Genomic DNA, 20952 nt, shown 5'->3' with positions numbered 1-20952 from the left:
CATAGTTATATAAACGGTTCGGTACTATCTGCGATTTTAGGCATCCATTGAGGGTCTCAGAACTTATTCCACATGGATAAGGGGTGACTATTGTGCTACTGAAATAACAAATCTTGCTCCACGTGTAAACTTTTCTGTTTATCTATACACTAGAGGCCCAACGCACGAAATTTGTGCAAGGGGCTCGGCCCTCGCAGCCACGGCTTCACCCAGAAGGTCATTGGGAAGGATGTCCAGTCTAATTAACATATTATGCTTTTATTATTATAGATAGTCAGAATTTTCTCAGAGGCAAATAAGGTAAAGGTTCTTTCCCTGTGTTTTTCATTTTCATATGAAGTTTAATATAGTGTAGATCTCTGTGTATTATTCTCTTTGCCCATTTTTCTTTACCAAAATACTGTCTTACATTTTAGTTTCCTACAAAACAATTTTCAAACAAAATGGCTCCCAAATGTATTGGGAGGGTTCATCCCACTTTATATTTGCTGAATGAATGGCAAAATACCAAGGCCTGATGGTGCAGCTGCTACCATGTTCTCAGTTACTTCAGGAATTTTTACAGTTTATTGGTGTAACGTGAGATTTCATACAATTATCTACAGTCTGTCATGACTAATACTTGCATATTACTAATATTATAAGCTTGCTGCTTAGGTTTACTTTTCCCATTAAATAACACTGATGTTGTTATGTTAATTATCATGGGAATACGTGGTATATATCGTGTTTTTGCCTTTGCACAAAAACTTTAGAATCCATTAAGTTCATATTTCTTAATTGGCACACTAGACAATGAGCCAGCTTCATGACCCATTTGGCCTTCAACCCAGTTCACCTATGACTTGAACAAATCATTTTAATTATATCACTTGCTTACTCAAAAGCTGTCAATGGTTTCCCTCTGCAGCCTGGTGTTCAAGCCCCTCCATTTCTGGCTACAGCTTTCTGCTTTCTCTCTTACTGCTAAACACCAGTCAACTGAACAGATCCCAAAAGTTACTATATATCCTTATCTTTTCACTTTTATTTATATATTCTCTACTCCAAGAATCTCTTCTCATATCACCACCATACTCACCTAAAATCTTGAGTCCTTGGATGAAACTATATTGATTAGTCCAGCTGTTTCTACTCCTTTGGCCCTTTCTTCTCAATCATCTTTTTAATGTCTGCACATATCATCTATCAATGATACTGCAAGCTCCTTAAAGACAGAGGCCTTGAGCAAGTAATGTAACTTCTCCCTCTGCACCAGATTATATCTCTTTTTTAAACAAAGTTGTTGGGTTTTTTAAATATATTTTTATTAATTTCAGAAAGGAAAGAAGTGAGAGAAATAGAAACATCAGTGATGATAGAGAATCATCGATGGTCTACTTCCTGCATGCCCCACACTGGGGATCGAAGCCACAATCCTGGCATGTGCCCTGACCGGAAATCAAACCGTAACTGCCTGGTTCATAGGTCAATGCTCAACCACTAAGCCACACCGTCCAGGCTATATCATTTTTAAATTGGAAGTGTTGCATTAAATGATCCTTAGGGTTCCTTCTGGCTCTAAAATTTGACACATCTATTTCTTGCACATCCTACTGTATTTTGTATTACATATTGTATTGTATATTATAGTTATTTGATAAATATTTCTGTCCACCTAAATTTATCAATACTTATAAAATTACACAGCCCTGGCTAGTGGAAAATACTGCCTGTATTTCAATCTCCAGGTGTCAAACAGCTGCCAGTGTCATCAAGCAGGCATAATTAATAAGTTAAATATTCATTCTTTCTTTCTTTCATTCATTTTCTCATTTGGCAAATATTAATTAGATGTCAGACAACACAGAGGCAAACTCCCTTGCCCTCAAGGAACTCACAATCCAATGGGAGAGACAGAGAAGTAAAAGAACTACTTATAATAAAGATTGCTAAAGAGAGGCACAAATGATACTATAGAAATATATGGAAGAAACACCTAGCAGTAGCTGTGAAGTAGAGGAAGCTCAATAAAAGGTTCCCAAGACAGGTCACAACTAAACTAAATCCTGAAGGACAAGAAGCAGTCAGCATTTCAGGGAGAATAGCCAGTATAAAAAAAAGTGTGAGCATAAGAGAACATGGTCATAATTCTTACCTTATAATCTCCATTTAAGTCACTGGAAAGGGATACAAGTAACAAACAAGAAGGGTCTTGGAGCACACAAAGAAAAAAGAGGGTTCATAACTAAGGATAGCACTTCATCTTGATGGCGCTAGAGACAACCTTTCCTCTTCTTCCTTATAGGTACAATTGACTCCAACTAAAGATAACTCTAAGCGAGACACAATAAGCCTTATAAGGCATTTGCACAGCTCTTTAGAAAAAATAAAGAGAGCAAGAAGAATACTGTGACTGCTCCTGGGAATGAAGGTAGGACTTTCACATGTTCATCACTGCATCCCCAGCACTTGGGTCAGAACATGCTTGCTAATTTTTCTTTAATGAATTTACATGAACTACATCATTCCCTCTCATCACAGAAATAGTGCAGGCCTACACAGTAAGGCTAATTAAACCCAGTGAGTCTCCTTTATCTGCCAATAAAGCAGATTCATCTTTAAAAAGGTTAGATGGACCTAACTCACATGCAGAGTCACTTATAGACTCTTAACCATTTTTGGCACTAACTTAAGCAGAAAATCAAACTATTGAGCTACTGTGAAGTAATAGTTATAGGTATATTGTAACGGGTTTATTTTTAAAATCAATAGATGATATCTCAAGTCACAGAAAACTCAATATTCACATTACTCTAGATCCTCTTTTCTAAATGGTGTGATACTTCCTCATTCAGAATGGCCCTATTAAACCAGGCCAATTTGGCTTGCCTTAAATGAGCACATTTCTAACCCCTTTCCATGTAGTCTAGTATGATAGCAGCTTAGTAAACAAAATTGGCAAGGAAAAAAGCAGTTTCATAATATGGCCCCCCAAATTCCTAAATCAAACATCCTTTTTTTTTTAACTCCACAGCCTGATTCCCTGACTCCAGATGATGTGAACTATTGATCTCCATGATAAAGATGTGCTTCCACCTAATTATATAAAGGTACACTCAGTCTTCTTCCAGTGACAGCAGTGCCATCTTACTTGGTTTGATCCTACACACTAAATGTGAGATAACCACACCATTGCCACACATGATGAGCAGAGAATCCGTGTAAGCAAATTAAAAATACACTTAAGCAAATCATTTTGCATGAATCAAGCCACTTTAATTTCAAATGAAACTACTTTGGCCCCTGAATAGAAACTCAACTCAAGGATATAATAAGCATAGACAAATACTGAGGAAGTATAAAATAGCATTTCAATTCCACTCTGAAAAAAAAATAAGTAAAATCAGAAGTAGCAAGTAACCAATCCAAAACTAACTCATTAAAAAAACACACACCTGTATTCCTCAAGACATCCAATTATGTCCAAAGATTATTTTTAATAATAAAAAGTAAAAAGCCATTCTTTCACCTGAAAGATATCACTGAATATAATTACTGTAATGATGAACTGGGAAAAGCCTGCTTCCTCACAAATCAACTCACAGACATTTGGTTTGGTAAGTTCCACAAGACAGAAACATAATCATGACTATGACCATTGATTGTATTTTGGTGAAATCTAAGTGGCTGAAAAATCTTCACAGGTTTTTTTTCAAAAAATTCTATTTCACAGTATCTATGCACAATATAATAGAATACATTTTATAAGACATTTTCCATAACATAATATCCCAATGCTATACCTCAGGCCAAAAAAGTGTTGCTTTTATCACAATTATCTATCCACTAATAATCTATATCAGGAATAACCTTTAGAAATATTTTTAAATGTCAATGTGTACGCAAACTCTCAGGCATCTCTGGCTCTGGCCCACACCAGAAGCATGTGTAGACAAGTAGGTAGCCATTCACACAAGCGGGGTTAGCAGTTTTGTTTTAAAATACAAATCTGGCTTAGTTATGTAGTGCTAATATCAACATGTTTGAGATAAAAACAGAATGATCAAATTTATATAATCAATTTGGATTGAGAATTCAAACTCAGATAAATATATAATTCTTTGAAATATTAGTCACTGAACAGAACAAAATGAAATAAAAGATAAAGATGTTATACAACAATTTGGAGCTAGACTGCAAAAAAATAGCATAAGATCTGAGTTACAAAGAGCAGGGATGTATGAACATTATGAAAGGAAAGCAATGGTACCGACAGGCATACTGGTTCCTTTCCTTCATGGACACATTTGTCACAAAACACATATTTCTCATCTTGTGGTGATGAAAGTGTTCTAAAGTTGATTGTGGTAATGATTGCGCAACTGTGAATATACTAGAAACTACTGAATTGCACACTTTCAATGGGTGATTGTATGGTAGGTGAATTATAGCTCAATTAAGCTATTACATTTTTTAAAAAACTCATCAAATGAGTCAAATATTATGCAGAAAAACAGACCTCTGATTGGCTGTCAATATAAAGGATTCTCCATTTGATCCAACCTTGAAAGATTTGTCAATTTTTTTTTTTGAGATATAATGGACATCTTGCTAACTTTAACACCCTACTCAGATCATTCCTCTGTATTTCTCCAGAATGTTTTCTAATGCCTTGTTTAGCTATCATGCTCTCTTATATAATGTCCCCTGTCGAAGACAGAATAAAAGAAGGTGTTATAGTTAAAAATCACAGACCCTAGAACTAGATAACATGGATTTTAATGCTAGCTCTTTCAATTATCAGTTGTGCAACCATGGGGAAGTTATCTAACTTCTATGCCCCTGTTTCTCACCTGTAAAATGAGGGTAATTATAGTCCCTACCTCATACCATTGCTATGTCATTTTAATGTGTTAATGCATATAAAGCACTTAAAATGTGTCAGACTCAAGGAGGGTGTTATAATAATTTATTAATTACTGATTAGTATTAGTATTAATATTAGTATTAGTATTAGTATTAGTATTAGTATTAGTATTAGTATTAGTATTAGTATTAGCATTGGCTGATATCAAATTGTTTTCTGTTCTCTGTTGCCCTTGCTAGATTGTAGGCTATTTCAGGGCACTGGTATATTTCCTCCCTCCTAACAGACTGCTGTAATTACTCAATACATGTTTGCTCATGAATGTATTAAATGATAACCACACCAACATGATGCCAAAAGTGCTTAGAAAATTCTTTTATAAACCCAAAATTCATTTTGACAAATACCTAGTTATGCGAGGTATACAGATGTAACAATGATTGGTATCTCCACTGCTGAAGTTTCATTTCACCCCAATTGAAAGACTAGAGCTATGAAAGAATCCTTTCTGGTAAAGTACCTTTTATGTCATTAGTGCAAAAGCAATGGATAAGAAACCAAGGGCTCTAAATTTTGCTCCTAGATCCACCTCAGACAATGTGACCTTCTGCAATTCACTTAAACTCACTGTTCATTCTCCACTGAAGTAAATAAAATAAGTATAATTAACCAGGCTTCAAAAGAAAGTTGCTCTATAAAGAGGGCATTATTCTTAACATTTGAGCTCATGACCTGAGGGTAGAGTAAGTCTAATTTTCCTAAAACTACTTTTGAACATTGTCTTTTCATGTTCATATGTGATGCTGATAATAATGACTATAAACACAGGTAATGCTGCTAATAACATATCTAATTACTGTGGTGACCTAGACTTTTCAAGTACTTGAATGTATATTATCATAATAATCATCACAAAACGCTGTGGATATACACTATCTGAGCAATGTGTTTCCTGGTCTTTTCCTTCTGTGAACCTACAGCATTCCATAAACAAGCTGGCTACCCAAAGAACATCTGTCCCATCATTTGTCTGACAATGGAATCAAAGGAGAACATTGGAATATGAGAGAGCATAAACAGCTATCTTCATGTGCTTCCAACTCAAAAGGTGAGATGAGCCCTCCAACACTGAAGCTGCTCTCAAAAACCTAGTAGACTTATCCATTCACTTATCAAAACTGCTACTGAACTGTCATCATCCCAAAGATATTACTAGATTTGTTCCTAGAGTAACTGTAACTATAATAAAACCTTAACATAATCTTAATTCAAAATCTATAGAAGAAATTATTCAAATATTATCTCTCTTCTCAGTGGCTGAACTATTATAAATGTCTCAATATTTCCTTCTTTGGGGACTTGAAGTCTAGAACGAAGATAAATCAGGAAAATGTATGACCTCTTTCATTATCAGAACACCAAAAGTTTTCATGTTTAAAAGGCAAAATTGTTGTTTGTGTATATTTTCCTGCATTCCCCCTTTCCATTCAAAAATGAACATTCAAATTTTAATCCAATTAACTTAAATAATATCATATTTAAATATATACTCACCAATCATATTAAAATTGATGCTTTCCTTGTATTCAATGACATGCCACTTTGAATAAGTAATAAGCCAAGCATTTACAATAAACTTTATTGTCTGTCAGTAAACTAGTATTACTTCTAAACAGTCTACTCACCATTTAAGAGATTCATGTTCAAAATATAGCACTCCATATAGTCAATAATATCATGATGACTATGTATGGGATCAGATGGTATTTGAAATATTGGAGGGATAGCTCTGTAAAGTACATGACTGTCTAACCTCTATGCTGTACATATGAAACAGAATAGTACTGGATGTAAACCGTGATTGAAAAATAAAAAAAATAAAAATGTTGAATAGCATTCTAGCTGGGATTTAGGTAATATAAAAAAAAGAGATACATTTCCCCTCACTTCTGGTTCACAAATAAACTCCTATTGTGTGTCCCAAGTTTTAACTAATTAAATCATAAATCTATACTCATAGAGTCAATAATAAGAATAATTATACCATGTAGGTTGGACTGTGCTTAGCACTTTATAAGCATTACTTCATTTAATCCTTAAAATCATCAGATGAGATTGTTTGCAGAGGAGGCAAACAAGGTTCAGAGAAGTGAAAACAGTTGCCAAAAATCACAGTGCCAACAAGAGGCAAAGAGAAATTTGAACCCAAGACTATGATTCAAGGATCCAAGGACTAGCCATTAAATTTTACTGCCTTGCCACTAAGAAATCTGCAAAACTGAAACAGAAAATTTTGTTAAATTGTTCTTTAGAAATGTATAGCTATTTTTATAAAGTGGAAGCAAGAAGCAAAACTCGACAACTCTCTTATCCCCTTTTACTGAATAGACTATAAAAGCACTTCACACATCCTATCTAATAAAAGAGAAACATGGTAATTGGTGTAGGACCGCTACCCTTCCCATTGGCTAATCAGCGAGATATGCAAATTAACTGCCAGCCAAGATGGGGCCGGCAGCCAGGCAGCTTGAAACTAACATGAGGCTTGCTTGCTTCAGTGACGGAGGACTCCAACGTTCCCCGCCTGCCTTGCTGGCCTCTGAGCTTGCAGTTTAAGAAACACTGTAACAAATATAGAAGCTAAATGAAACCCTGCTTTCAGCAAGCCCGGGAACTCAGAGCTGGAGTTATACATTGTTTCGATTATAGAACCTAAACAAACCAGATACCTTCTTTCGGCAGCAGAGGCCTCAGAGCTGGAGCCAGAGCTAAAGCTGGCCCAGAATGAAAAAGAAAAAGAAAAAAAGGAGCAGTAGGGAGCTTCAGTCGGCCTGAAAACAGCCCTCAGGCCCTCACCCAGACTGGCCAGGCACCCCAGTGGGGGCCCCCACCCTGAAGGGTGTGTGACCAGCTGCAAACAGCCATCATCCCCTCACCCAGGCTGGCCAGGCACCCCAGTGGGGACCCCCACCCTGATCCAGGACACCCTTCAGGGCAAACCAGCCAGCCCCACGCATGCACCAGGCCTCTATCCTATATAGTAAAAGGGTAATATGCCTCCCAGCCCCGGGATCAGCGGAGCTGCGAGGCCTCCCGGAACCGGGATCAGCGTGACAGGGGGCAGCGCCCAAACGCCCTGATCGTCCTGTGGCTCTGTGTGTGACAGGGGGCGGGGCCACAACCTCCCTATCCACCCTGCTCTGTTCCTGACAGGGGAAGGCACCCCAACCCCCTGATCAGCCCTGCTCTGTGCCTGATAGGGGGGAGCACCCCAACCCCCCGATCACCCTGCAACTCTGTGTGTGACAGGGTGCGGTGCCTCAACCCCCTGATTGCCCTGCTCTGTGTGTGACAGGGTGCGGCGCCACAACCCCCCACCCCCACGGGCCCCGCTCTGTGTGTGACGGGATAGAGCCATAACCTCCCCATCGGCCCTGCCCTGAGTGTGAAAGTGGCGGCGCCCCAACCCCCCTGATCGGCCCTGCTCTGTGGGTGATAGAGGGCGGCACCCCAACCCCCTGATCCGCCCTGCCCTGAGTGTGACGGGGCGGTGCCCCAACTGCCCTATCGGCCCTACTCTGTGAGTGACAGGGGGGAGCACCTCAACCCCCTGATTGGCCCTGCTCTGTGCATGACAGGGGGGAGCTCCCCAACCCCCTGATTGACCCTGCTCTGTGCGTGACAGGGTACGGAGCCCCAACCCCCCTGATCGGCCCTGATCTTTGCGAGACAGCGGGCAGCGCCCCAACCTCCTGATCGGCCCTGGTCTGTGCATGACAGGGGGTGGCGCCGCAACCTCCCCATCGACCCTGCCTTGAGTGTGACAGGGGAAGGAGCCCCAACCCCCCTGATGGGCCCTGCTCTGTGCATGACAGGGTACGGAGCCCCAACCCCCAATCGGCCCTACCCTGAGTGTGACTGAGGGTGGCATCACAACCTCCCAATCCGCCCTGCTCTGTGCATGACAGGGGGCGGCGCCCCAACTCCCCAATCGGCCCTGCTCTGAGCCCGACCAGGGGCTGCACCTAGGGATTGGGCCTGCCCTCTGCCACCCAGGAGCAGGCCTAAGCCAGCAGGTTGTTATCTCCCAAGGGGTCCAAGACTGCGACAGGGCACAGGCCGGGCTGAGGGACACCCCCCTTCCCCGCGAGTGCACAAATTTTTGTGCACCGGGCCTCTAGTCCTATCTAATAAAAGAGAAATATGGTAATTAGCATGCGTCCACTACCCTTCCCATTGGCTAATCAGTGAGATATGCAAATTAACTGCCAGCCAAGATGGGGCCGGCAGCCAGGCAGCTTGAAACTAACATGAGGCTTGCTTGCTTCAGCGATGGAGGAAACCAACCTTCCCCGCCTGCCTTGCCGACCTCTGAGCTTGCAGTTTGAAACATTGTTACAAATGTAGAAGCTAAACAAAACCCCATAAACCTGCTTTCAGCCCCCCGGGGTCCTAGAGCTGGAGTTATACATTGTTTCGATTATAGAACCCAAACAAACCAGATACCTGCTTTCAGTAGCAGAGGCCTCAGAGCTGGAGCCAGAGCTAAAGCTGGCCCAGAATAAATAAAAAAAAAGACAAAAAGGAGCAGTTGGGAGCTTCAGTCACCCGCCAGCCTGAAAACAGCCCTCAGCCCCTCACCAGACTGGCCAGGCACCCCGGTGGGGACCCCCACCCTGAAGGGTGTGTGACCAGCTGCAAACAGCCATCATCCCCCCACCCAGGCTGGCCATGCACCCCAGTGGGGATTCCACCCTGAAGGGTGTGTGACCAGCTGCAAACAGCCATCATCCCCTCACCCAGGCTGGCCAGGCACCCCAGTGGGGACCCCCACCCTGATCCAGGACACCCTTCAGGGCAAACCAGCTGGCCCCCACCCATGCACCAGGCCTCTATCCTATATAGTAAAAGGGTAATATGCCTCCCAGCACCGGGATCAGTGGAGCCGCGAGGCCTCCCAGCACCAGGATCAGCGGAGCTGAGAGGCCTCCTGGCACTGGGATCAGTGTGACAGGGGGCAGCGCCCAAACCCCCTGATCGCCCTGCAGCTCTGTGTGTGACAGGGGGCGGGGCCACAACCTCCCTATCCACCCTGCTCTGTTCCTGACAGGGGAAGGCGCCCCAACCCCCTGATCAGCCCTGCTCTGTGCCTGATAGGGGGGAGCTCCTCAACCCCCTGATTGCCCTGCAGCTCTGTGTGTGACAGGGTGCGGCGCCCCAAACCCCCTCCCCACGGGCCCTGCTCTGTGTGTGACGGGGTAGAGCCATAACCTCCCCATCGGCCCTGCCCTGAGTGTGAGAGTGGTGGCGCCCCAACCCCCTAATGGGCCCTGCTCTGTGGGTGATAGAGGGCGGCGCCCGAACCCCCTGATCCGCCCTGCTCTGTGCGTGAAGGGGGGGGGAGCTCCCCAACCCCCTGATGGACCCTGCTCTGTGCGTGACAGGGGGCAGCACCCCAACCCCCTGATTGACCCTGCTCTGTGCCTGACAGGGTACGGAGCCCCAACCCCCCTGATGGGCCCTGCTCTCTGAGTGACAGGGTGCATCACCCCAACCCCGATTGGCCCTGCTCTGTGCATGACAGGGGGCAGCGCCCCAACCCCCTGATTGGCCCTGCTCTGTGCGTGACGGGGTGGTGCCGCAACCTCCCCATTGACTCTGCCTTGAGTGTGACAGGGCGCGGTGCCCCAACCCCCCATCGGCCCTACCCTGAGCGTGACTGAGGGTGGCATCACAACCTCCTGATCCACCCTGCTCTGTGCATGATAGGGGCGGCGCCCCAACTCCCCAATCGGCCCTGCTCTGAGCCCAACCCGGGGCGGCACCTAGGGATTGGGCCTGCCCTCTGCCACCCGGGAGCAGGCCTAAACCAGCAGGTCGTTATCTCCCGAGGGGTTCCAGACTGCGAGAGGGCACAGGCCGGGCTGTGGATCCCCCCCCGCCCCCCCCCCCGACTGCACAAATTTTTGTGCACCGGGCCTCCAGTAGAATATAAAGACCATCTCTTAATCAGCCCATACACCCATATCCTTATGAGTTTGGGGTAGTAACATAACAGTACAATAATGTCAGGCCCTGTGAAGAGTGTCTGGAATGAAACGCAACAATGAAAATGGTGCATAAATAATAAAAAATCAGTTAAAGATTCAGTTTTTACTTACTCCATTTACTTTGATCCCCTTTTGTCACTGGACTTTCTCTTCATCTTTATCATTTGGAGAAAATGAAATCATTGCTTTGTAACATGCATTCTTTCAATGTGCTGCTTGAACTTTTACAAACCATCTCAAATTCTAGAAGCATTTTATCAGCTTTAAAGCAAACAAACCTTGACAATTTTCCTCTACTCTTATTTCAGTGGCCAGCAATTAACAAAGCAATTTGTATAATGAATGTGCTATAAACAAAAGCAGCTTTTAAGTAACTAAAAGTTAACTTTAATCTGTCACACAGGCAAATGTGTATAGAACGGGGCAAAGCCTTGACCCCATCAATTGTGATGCTTTAAGTTCATGGTCATTGTGTTCTAACAAGCTCTCTTCAGATTATTAGTCCCTTGTCAGTCCCTCTTGTCTTGGCTATTATCCACAAACATTAGGAACTCTATTAGCGCTCAATAAATTTTAAGGTTTAGATAATTACAAGCAACTAGAGTGTTCCCTTGAACTAATAGAAATTAGGCAACACAGGGAGAAAAAAATTAATGTCTATCACCTTTTTGATAAGTCATCCGATGAACTTAAGGCTATGAAAATATATGAGTATTTGACTAAAGTGACACACTCAAGGCAGCACAGTGTGGCCTCAGTGCTTTTCAAAGGGTCACACCAGAGTTACCACTGCTGCTCTTGTAAGCAGAGACTTTTTCTGAAGAATGGGTTTTACCTCAAATTTTCATATTATTGCATTCTACAGCATAATGTATAGGCACATGTTGTCTTATTGCACTTTGCTTTACTGCTCTTCACAAATATTGCATTTTTTTTTTTTTTACCAAAGTGAATGTTTGTAGCAATATTTCATCGAGCAAGTCTACTAGTATTGGTGCCATTTTTCCAACAAGCATTTTTTAGAAATAAAGTATTTTTAATTAAGGTATGTACATTTTTTAGACATAATGGTATTACACACTTAAAAGACTACAGTATATTGTAAACATAACTTTTATATGCACTGGGTAAATAAAAAAATTTGTATGACTCACTTCATTGCAATATTCACTTTATTGCAGTGGTCTGGAACCAAACCTGGAATATCTCTGAGGTATGCCTGAATCTGAATTTGTATAAATATTATTAAATATTTTCAATTAGCTACCAGTAGGCATTCTCCTAAATCTTTGTGTAAGAGAGGTGCTTCAAGAAAACACAAAGTGTTTTATGTTGCAGCTTCTGGGGCACACTATCATGTCACCACCCTGCTCATCCAGTACATCCAGTGTGCTCCAGTTTGAGGGAAAGAGCACTGGACAGAGATTCAATTTGGTTAAATCAGTGCAATACCTGGAATATAATAGGCACTTAATAAATACTTGTTGAATGTATTGGTAAAATTGTTTCAAAGACTAGTTTTCAACTGCAAGGACATTCCAGAAAAATCTTTGAGACATATAATTATTCCCAAAACCACAAAAGAAAAAGGACATAGAAAATATACTAATTATGATTTATAAATATTGATAAGGGAAAATAGAAACCATATTTTGCTTAGTTTAGTTGAAAAGGAAAGGCTGCCAGAATGTCATATAGGGATAATATTGCAGGAGGTTGGGGGTAGGGTGATTAAAAACCAATTCCACATAGTAGAGACTAAGGCAAGTTTTCAATTGTTTCCTGTGTTTTCCTCTTTACTTTTTAAATATTAATGATTTCAAGCTTACAGTGGAAAATAAAGAATTGTAATGGGCACCCACATCTCAGTGTAACCATGCATCATGCTGGAACTACTTAAGGCCAGGAACCAAGCCTCTTTTTTTTTTCTATACACACGAGGAGTTTAATAAATGTTTAGCAACTGCAAAGAATAAGTGTCTAATCATATTAAATAAATTTTTAACTAAATCCTACCACCCCAACCCCCAAAAGACTCATGCTAAAAAAGCATTTCTTGGTTTAAGTACCAAAGAAAAACAAAAATAAATACTTTTAATGGTACTAAATGAAAGAGTATTGAAAGACCTGGGTCTCTGCTCATCTCAATCACATGACCCAGCCATATCTGTTTTCCTATGATAAAATTAGAGGCTCTGTGCACAACATTCATGCACCCGGGGGGAGGGGGTCCCTCAGCTCAGCCTGTGCCCTCTCGCAGCCAGGAACCCTCAGGGGATGTCTAACTGAAGGCTTAGGATGTCCTTAGCGCTGCTGCAGGGGCAGGAGAGGCCCGCCACCATTGCTGTGCTTGCTGACTCAGGGCTTCTGGCTGAGCGGCACTTTCCCTGTGGGAGCACACTGACCACCAGGGGGCAGCTCCTGCATTGAGTGTCTGCCTCCTGGTGGTCAGTGCACATCATAGTGACCAGTCATTCTGCCGTTCGGTCGATTTGCATATTACCCTTTTATTATATAGGATGTTCATATGGCCAGCACTCTAACAAGAGTTGTTACATGAATAAATTAGTATGTATTTACATGGTAACCCATATGAGCAAGGTATTGTAAAGGATAAAATAGTATATTTACCTCCCTAATCACTACCAACAGCTTCAACTTACTGGTGCCAGGTGTGTTTCCAAATTCAGAAAAGTCCAGACTTTCATATAGGCAATAACCTGCATACATATTACGTAATACTCCAGCAGGGCCTGAGGCACTGCCCCACAAACATACTAGTATTATAAATTCTATAGAAAAAAACAAATAAAGCTTAAAATTAAGCAGAATCTATACATATAAAGAGGTAATATGCAAGTTAGGCCGGATGCCATACGGTCATGACCAGCTCAGGAGCAGGGGCCTGGCCCAGGCCCAGAGCCTGAGAGAACAACAGACAGGGTGCCCCGCGCCCAGCCCCAGAGTCGGAGAGAATCCGCAGGGGGGCCTACCCCCAGCCCCAGCCTTGCGGCTGTGGAGCTGGGCTGCTGGGGCTGGAGCGGAGACACAAACCCGCAGGGGGGCCAGCCCCCAGCACCAGCCCCAGCCCCAGACCTGAGGCCACAGCACTGGGCTGCTGGGGCCAGCGCTGAGGCACAAACCCGCAGGGGAGCTGGGTTCGATTCTGATCAGGGGCATGTACCTAGGTTGCAGGCTCCTCCCTGGCCGGGACCCAGGTCAGGGCTCACACAGGAGCCAACCAATCGAAGTGTGCCTCTCACATTGATGTTTCTGTCTTTTTCTCTCTCTTCCACACTCTTTAAAAATCAATGGGAATAATACTCCCATGTGAGGATAAAAAAAGAAAGAAATGTCATATCCTATGAAAGAGACATCTTGAAAATGCCTAAAGAAAGTTGCCATTTTTTCATGGTGAAGGGACTGGAGTTCATGTTGATGAAAATACCTCGGCAGCTGTGGCAGGTGGCAGTGGCAGCAGCAGCAGGGTGATGGGAGTGGCGCCTTCCCCTGATCAGCCCAGTTGCCTCCTGTAGAGGAGTGGGCCTAAGCTGTCAGTAGGACATCCCCTGAGGGCTCCTGGGCTGTGAGAGCAGGGCAGGCTGGGCTGAGAGATCCCCCCCCCCGTGCATGAATTTCGTGCACCGGGCCTCTAGTAAGGACTATAAATATCTTCATGTCAGTTCAAGTCAGATATTGTCACAACTGAGTTTTGGCTCCTAACTTACTAAATGAAAATTTTATAAGTTTTCAGAATCTGTGAAATTGAAAACTACAGATTGTAGACCTAACTAACTCAATTTTTATAAGTATCCTAAGAGGTAAGTTCTATTATTCTTATTTTACAGAGAGGTTAACTAACTCACTCAGTATCCTACAGCTAGTAAGTCTCCTAGCCAGAACTGAATCCCAGGAATTCTAGTTCCAGAATTGTTCTCTTAACAACTATGTTCTATCACCTCTCTCAGAAATGCCTGAGAACACCACCAAACATGTGAAAAGTTAAACAATTTAAGGATCCAAAACAATAATAGGAGGGACAACACAAGGCAGCATTTATTCATTATTTAACAATTATTTATAGAGGGCATACCATGAGCCAGGTGCTCTGGATATAAGAATAAGCAAACAAGACAAGGTCCAGGTAGCCTTCATGGAGCCAGAGACCACTGGGAAAATGGCCCAGGCATCAAATTAATATATAGCAGGTCCTTGAATAATGTTAGTCATTCCATTATAACATTGATGAGATGCTGAAGGAACTTAATTCATGTTTACATCAATTAGCTGATGATAAAGTTGGTTTTGTCATTTTGCTTAAAGTTGTAGAACCTATAGATGATGTTAAGTGAGGACTTACTGTAATTATGATACACATGACAAATGTGTGACTGTTATTCACATTCAGGGATCAGGTCAGTAGAGGATGGTGTAACAGGATTGGAATTTGAACTGTTCCTTGACTACTGTTGGGATTTGCAGTGAAGAAAGGAAAGGGGAGGGCTTTGCAAATGGATGATGGCATGGCATCTATTCAATAAGCAGTTACTATGCACCTACTCTACGCCAAGAATAATGCTAACACAAAAGTTTCAAACTGGACAAAATCCATTTAAACCAATCGAGGATAAGGACATGTGGGACAGTAGGCCTGAGTCAAATCATATATTGTCCTTGAGTGCTAGGTTAAGGAGTTAGAACAAGTCCCTACAGGAGTGGCTGAAGGTTATTTTGCAGGTTTTTACCCTACAATATTAGGATTTACCCCTACAGAATGTCAATGACTATCTGCATTCCTAGTTGGGGCCAACAAGACCTCAAAGCTGGATTGCTGTCAAGAAATGACTCAGGGCCCAGCCAGTGTGGCTCAGTGGTCAAAAGGTCACCAGTTCCATTCCTGGTCAGGGCATATGGCCTGGTTGCAGGCTCCACCCCCAGTGGGAGGTGTGCAAGAGGCAACTGGTTGATGTTTCTCTTTAACCAATGTTTCTATCTCTCTATCCCTCTCCCTTCCTCTCTCTCTAAAATCAACAAAAATAAATCTTACAAAAAGAAAGGGCTCAGGGCAATAAAATAAGTTCCAAGTCTAAATACAGTTAAACATCAAGGAATAGAGTAACCCTAATCTCTAAATAAGAAAGTTATGGCAATTTGAAAATATTAGAGAAGGCAACAGCTAAAGGAAAAAATGGCAAACTCCTTTTAAATTCTCAGAGGCCATTTCTAAAACCTGTTATTCCTTCATATGCAAATGAAACTCCCAGCCTTCTAAGATATATTTATGTGAGAAAATAATACATTCTTTGAAAAACAAATTTTTAAGTTGAAGAATGATCTGTTTTTTTAATAAAGTTGGTGACAACTTACCTCAGGGCACAAGTGACTGTATGACAGTGGAAAGTAAACTGCTTTTTAACATACTCAACTTAAGAGTCACCGTTCCCCTATCCCCTTATCTAAACAGAATAGAGAATTACATATATATTTAGCATTTAGCATACATATCAAAGTTTTTTTGTTCTCAGGTCTTAATGTAAACAACTGAGTAGGGTAGATATTCTATTTATCCTCTGCAAAACAAATTTTTATTTATTTTCACTAATTTTTTCAGCCAGTGACCTTCCACAGAAAAGTAATTAACAAGGATTCCTCAATGGCTTCCTATGGTTCTGAGAATCAAACCCAAATTCTTTCTCAGAATCTCCAAGCCTGGAATTATCTATTATCTGACACCTTCTAGGCCCTCTAACACCTTTAACCATCCCTCCACCCACCCACCCAGTTCACTAGGCTCCAGCCCTACTGGCTTGCTTTCTGTTCCTCAAACACCAGAAGTTTGTCTTTCTGTCTCAAGGCCTTGGCTCTTATTCTTCTCTCTGCTCTTCATAAAATAGGCTCATTCTCTCAGGTCTGTTCAAAGGTCACCTTCACTGAGAGGCCTTTTCTGACCACCATAGCTAAATAGGCCCTTTCCAGTTCTCTATATCACATTTTGCTACTCATTTCTTTCAGTATTCTTACTTGGATCTATAAGTATCTTCTTTTGTTTACTTGTTTATTGTCTATATCCTTTGGTGGAATATAACCACTGTGAGACTCTACAAGAGTAAGGATCATGCCTTGTAAGGTATATCATTGTGCCTAATACAGGGTTCTTAGCAAATATAAGGTTCTCCAAAGATCTTATAAAATAAATTACTAAATAAATGAACGATATATTTAAAGGCTGATTGCTATGACTGTCAGTAACTTGGAAAAGCCTCCTTTTTCTAATTTTGAGATGTTTTATCTAGGGCTGTTCCTCTTTCCATGCTTTTTCTATCTTTTCTGAAAGCTGATGATGCCTGACAAATTACTGTGTTATTTCACATCAATAAAAATAGATGGGTTTTGACCAATGGGTTTAAGAAAAAAATGCTTTGATAAGGTTGTAGTCATTTATTAAACACCAATAAAATCAAACAATTTGAAAATTGGTTTGTCTCATTTCACTAGTGTAAGTCAAATAACATAAATTAAAGTAATTTAAAATACAAATAAAAAAAGAAGAGAATTCAGTAGCCAGCTGCAGTTCTGTTTAATAACATCAGAAATATCCAGTCTGAAAATCTCTAGGTCAGCGGTTCTCAACGTGTGGGTCGCGACCCCTTTGGGGGTCGAACGACCCTTTCACAGGGGTTGCCTAAGACCATCGGAAAACACATATATAATTACATATTGTTTACAGTAGCAAAATTACAGTTATGAAGTAGCAACGAAAATAATTTTATGGTTGGGGGTCACCACAACATGAGGAACTGTATTAAAGGGTCGTGGCATTAGGAAGGTTGAGAACCACTGCTCTGGGTGTACCAGGTGGGTTATCAAACACTGCACATATTGGGATATATTAAAAAGATTCAAAGCAAAATAATTATAATGTACCCACACCCACCTTTTCTCTTGCAGTCATAAACAGTTCAATCTTAGCTTAGACTTAGTATCAATAATAATCACAAAAGGGAAAAATAAAGATATAAATGCTTTTCCTTGAAACAGTTTGAAAGTTTGTATGTCTTTTCAGAATGGGTTGCCAAGAAAAGTACAGATTTTGAAGCGTGGCCCTATTAGTATAAATTCCCTGTCCCTACTATATACCATTTTTAATAGAACTAAAATGAAGTGAGGAATTAACCAAATTAATGGGAGAAACTAAAAATCACCCCCTAAACCATCTAACTAAATTGATAATCAATAGCTTTTACTGTTCTTGCAAAAACCACTTTTTTCAGAACATCACCTTGAAACTCTAAAAAGTCACAGCACACTTTTCAAAGTGTGCTTATAACATACAGATTAAAAACCTTGAGGCTCTTATTTATCTATTTTCAAAATGAATCATTTGGTGTTGCAACAGAAACTACATTCATTATCTCACTGCCAAAAGAAGTGTTACCAGGACAGTGAAATTTGGTGTTATCTTCATTCACAACTTGGTTTCTTCTGAGATTACTGCCAATTAGTGCACACTATGTCGATGGTAACACCTGGTCACATACCAAGCAAACAATTCTATCACTGTTAAGTATAAAGATATTAAGAAGAACCTGCAGTTAAGGGAGCTAATATTTTTAAATGTAAAATTATGGCATGTTGCTTAATTATTGCATTTTTCTCAGTTTTCAAATGTGAGCACTAGATACAGCCATTTCTGAAAACATAACCACAAATGTCAGCATGTGCTGGTTCACTATCTCTGCCTCCACTTTCAGCCTCTCTGTTCAGTTTTCTTCACACACCAATTAGAGCATGGAAACAAGTAAATGAACCTCAGTGTGAGAGCCAACAGGGCAACTACATGGGGAGAAGGTGATATTGCTGAGAGAAAAACTGGAGCTGTGTGCAATCAACTTAAGCAAATTAATCTCCATTCCACAGAAAAGTAGACCCTTTGTTAATATATGGTTTTTAAATGCTGCTTCTTGGGGATTTATACAAATATGAGATCTAATGGGAGAAACTGTGGCTTCTTAAAAAAAAAAAAAAAAAAGCAGGTGCCCTCTCAACATAGAGAATTTTAAACCCCAGAGTCTCTCAGCTCCAATACAATGTGCTTAGTGACCAGACTATGCTAACTTGAGTGACTATCCCACACCACTGGAGTCCTCTGTCTGCATTAAAACTATGAACATCCCATTTGCAGACAGACAAATGAAGCCAGGCATCAGAAGTGTCTCTCTCCTCTCATAACTTCTCAGCAGTGGGGGAAGAATCAGATTTAGAGCCATGGGTTAGGATTACATACAAACATACACACACACAAGTGGATGTGGCTCTTGGACTAAGTTTTTGAAACCTAGAAATTTATCAGTTCCTTAGCTGATATTTACTAGAGAACCATTCCCATCATTTTCTGTAAACTGTAAGCTTAAGCTTCCAAGAAAATCGTCAACTGTGATTAAACCAAAGAAGCCAAGACATTCAGATATGAAGACATTCAGAGCAGAGTTAAAGCTTGAAGGAAACGGACAGTGCTCCAAACTCGGGAGCCAGCAGGGAAACCTCCCAAGTTAGGAGATTCGGAGGAAGGGATGGATTGGGAGGCACAAAGCAGAAACTGTTAGAGGACAAGAGACAGTGAGGTGGAGGCGGACAGACTGTCTGGGCAGCGACAGCAAAGCCGGGACAAGAAGGTCTTGGAGGAATAATAAATAAGAAAAGGGAAACTGGGTTCTGGGTTCCTAAAAGAATTCAGACGTCTGGCGAAGCAGCGAGTCCGGGAGGTAGGGATGAGAAGATACAGGGATGAGGACGCGCACCGGCACGCGAGGAAAAAAGAAGAGCGGAGTGCAAAGAACGATGCTGGATCCCTGTCTGTCTGCTCCTGGTGCAGATCGCAACTCCTTACCGCTCCCCGGCTTGCCGCCCCGGGTCTAGGACGAGGGAAGGCGGCCGAAGGAGCCCCTGCTACTTCAAGACCCTGCCTCACCTCGTTAGCCGCGTCCCAGCGTCCCGCCGCCAGTCCGCCGGCTGCTGCGCTCCGTGGGCCAAAGAGCAAGTCGCGCGGCGCAGCAGGAGCTCCCTCCAGCTACAAGGCACCGGTCTCCCGCCCCTCCGCACCCCCTGTTCACCTCGGTCCCTTCGCCCTGTCCTTGCTCAGTCGGAGAGCGCGGACCCTAACCCGAATGCCTTTCCAGTTATTTTCAAAAGTCCCCGTTCCAGGATTCCCCAGAATAGGAGCTGAACTGCTGTGGCTGCAGCGGCAGCGCCTCCGCCTGACCTCACCCGGGGTGTGGGGAGAGCAGGGGGGCGGGAGCTGGGTTAAGGAGGGAAGAGGGGAGGGGGAGGAGGAGGGGGAGGGTTCGCGGGCGGGGGCAACATGGCGGCGGGGTGGCCCTAGCGGCGCCTGCGCGGGAGGCAAGGGAGCTGGGGCTAGGAGCGTGCTGAGGGTCAGAGCAGAACTCCTCCGCAGTAGCTGTGCGTGGTGAGGATAGGCCCGGAGCTGGGGTTCACGTTGGAGAACACGTGGCTTCTGGTGCCCATGAGGCAGGAGAGGTGAAACTGTCAAGTGTCCAGGGAGGGCAGTCCTGCTTAACCACTCCAAGGGGAGGCCCGCCTTTGCCTCCTGCCAGCCCTCGTCAGGGTCCCTCATAGTCAAGGAGGGTCCTGGCATAGGGCGTGCTTCCCCTCGGTGGGGCACGCACCTCAACATAATCCTGACCCAGGCTCTCAGACAATTGTTCATCACTCTTAAAGTATAATGAATGCTATATCTCTCCCCTCCCTGCCCGGCAAAGAGTTAGTTAACAAAGAGGAAGAATAACCACAAACAGCAGCAGTTTAACATTTTGCTGAGCATTTACTATGAGCCAAGCGCTGAACTATTAACTCACAGCTATGCCCCAAGGTCCACGATATTATCATCTCTATTTTACAAATGACGAGATTGAGGCATAAAGGTCAAACAAGTTGTCCAAGGTTACACAATTAGCAAGGGACAGAGCAGGACCCAGGATAAGAAAGCAGGGTGATTCTAGTGCTTAAGCCCTTAACCACAGTACTCTACAGCATCCT

General features: G+C 42.6%; 1 protein-coding gene across 2 annotated transcripts in view; it reads right to left on the bottom strand.

The window, feature by feature from the left end:
• The window catches only part of KLHL13 (kelch like family member 13), a 192235-nt gene extending 172083 nt beyond the window's left edge, over window positions 1–20152 (bottom strand). For both annotated transcript variants that reach the window (XM_036305760.1, XM_036305764.1), the window contains exon 1: window positions 19868–20152. The gene's annotated coding sequence lies outside the window, so the exon portion shown is untranslated. The remainder of the gene's footprint in view (window positions 1–19867) is intronic.
• Between the last annotated feature and the right edge of the window lie 800 nt (window positions 20153–20952).

This window comes from Myotis myotis, unplaced genomic scaffold (assembly GCF_014108235.1).
Source record: "Myotis myotis isolate mMyoMyo1 unplaced genomic scaffold, mMyoMyo1.p scaffold_m19_p_4, whole genome shotgun sequence".
In the NCBI taxonomy this organism is placed as follows: Eukaryota; Metazoa; Chordata; class Mammalia; order Chiroptera; family Vespertilionidae; genus Myotis; species Myotis myotis.
Note: the sequence above shows the minus strand (reverse complement) of the source record. Positions and strands in the feature narration are given on the sequence as shown.